Source organism: Schistocerca serialis, chromosome 10 (genome assembly GCF_023864345.2).
Source record: "Schistocerca serialis cubense isolate TAMUIC-IGC-003099 chromosome 10, iqSchSeri2.2, whole genome shotgun sequence".
Classification (NCBI taxonomy): Eukaryota; Metazoa; Arthropoda; class Insecta; order Orthoptera; family Acrididae; genus Schistocerca; species Schistocerca serialis.
In genome coordinates, this window is record NC_064647.1 from 56,704,931 (window position 1) to 56,707,023 (window position 2,093).

Below are 2,093 nucleotides of genomic sequence, written 5' to 3' on the forward strand. Positions count from 1 at the left end.
TATGTGGGTTGTAAACACAAACAGCGGCAGAACCAGCTACCATTCCGCGTTTTCCCCCCTTTCTCTTAAAATTTCTGACTTTAAATTTTGGCAGCTCGCCGACAAAAGTGGACAGAAAACAGACAATATTATTGTCCCAATACAGAATGGAGGCCTCATGATTTCCTCAGAATACCCACGTACTTCAGCTCCTTTCGTTCCGGAATTTACAGTATGGTAATCTAATCCTTTAGATCGTTCCTTCTCACTGAGTTTAGATGTACGCGTGAGGTTTGAAGACCGTAAGAGTATGGCCGTTTAGGGAGATCTTTACGCAACGGTACATACCTAATGGCTGATGGTTTTGCAATGGGATCATCTCTTGTTTAACACAATACGCTATGTCTATTTACCACATATAACTAGGTGTGCACTGTAAGCCTCTGTCTATGGGCATCTGCTCACTGTGTCGCCCTCGTTTGACAGCAGTAGCAATATGAAGAGGCAGGCAGGGCTACAGATCTTTGTTAGGCGTCTGTAAGCACACCTACAAAAGAAAGCATGGGTGTTGACGCCATCCTATGTGAGGAGAACTGGTTTTTGGATAATCAATGGAGAAAGGTGGTCACAATGTGGAGCAGAGTGGCGCAGTGGAAGCGTGCTGGGCCCATAACCCAGAGGTCCGTGGATCGAAACCACGCTCTGCTAATATTTTTACTTCCATTTTTCTTTAAGAGATGCGTGCCAGTTGTAGATACCCGAATGGATGCTAGCTAGAAGTAAGTCGGAGGGAGGACTGTAATACATAAAATCAGAAAGGAAACAGTTACCTCATATTCTGCAATAATAATAATAATAAAAATAATAATAATAATAACCCACTATTCAACATGCTAAATAATACAAATTATGAATATAATATTACTGGAACATACCAACAAAAAATCACACATTTGCTATACATGGATGATCTAAAACTACTGGCAGCAACAAATCAACAGCTCAACCAATTACTAAAGATAACAGAAGTATTCAGCAATGACATAAATTTGGCTTTTGGAACAGACAAATGTAAGAAAAATAGCATAGTCAAGGGAAAACACACTAAACAAGAAGATTACATATTGGATAACCACAGCGACTGCATAGAAGCGATGGAAAAAACATATGTCTATAAATATCTAGGATACAGAAAAAAATAGAAATGGATAATACAAATATTAAAGAAGAACTAAGAGAAAAATATAGACAAAGACTAACAAAAATACTGAAAACAGAATTGACAGCAAGAAACAAGACAAAAGCTATAATTACTTATGCTATACCAATATTGACCTACTCATTTGAAGTAGTGAAATGGAGTAACACAGACCTAGAAGCACTCAATACACTTACACGATCACAATGCCACATATATAGAATACATCACATACATTCAGCAACAGAAAGATTCACATTAAGCAGAAAGGAAGGAGGAAGGGGATTTATCGACATAAAAAAACCTATATTATGGACAGGTAGACAATCTAAGAAAATTCTTTATAGAACGAGCAGAAACTAGCAAAATACACAAAGCAATCACTCATATAAATACATCAGCTACACCACTGCAATGTCATAACCACCTCAACAACCCTTTAGATCACATAACATCAACAGATACGAAGAAAGTAAATTGGAAAAAGAAAACACTACATGGCAAGCACCCGTATCATCTAACACAGCCAAACATCGATCAAGACGCATCCAACACATGGCTAAGATAAGGCAATATATACAGTGAGACGGAAGGATTCATGACTGCAATACAGGATCAAACAATAAACACCAGATATTACAGCAAGCATATTATTAAAGACCCCAATACCACAACGGATACATGCAGACTTTGCAAACAACAAATAGAAACAGCAGATCACATCACAAGCGGATGTACAATACTAGCAAATACAGAATACACCAAAAGACATGACAATGTAGCAAAAATAATACATCAACAACTTGCCATACAACATAAACGAATAACACAACACGTTCCCACATACAAGTATGCACTACAAAATGTACTGGAGAATGATGAATACAAATTATACAGGAACAGAACCATTATAACA

General features: G+C 37.4%; 1 non-coding gene across 1 annotated transcript; it reads left to right on the top strand.

The window, feature by feature from the left end:
- The first annotated feature begins 615 nt into the window (after positions 1 to 615).
- On the top strand, positions 616 to 687 carry Trnam-cau (transfer RNA methionine (anticodon CAU)). Its single transcript has one exon. It is a non-coding gene; the product is annotated as a tRNA-Met (tRNA).
- Positions 688 to 2,093: the final 1,406 nt, after the last annotated feature.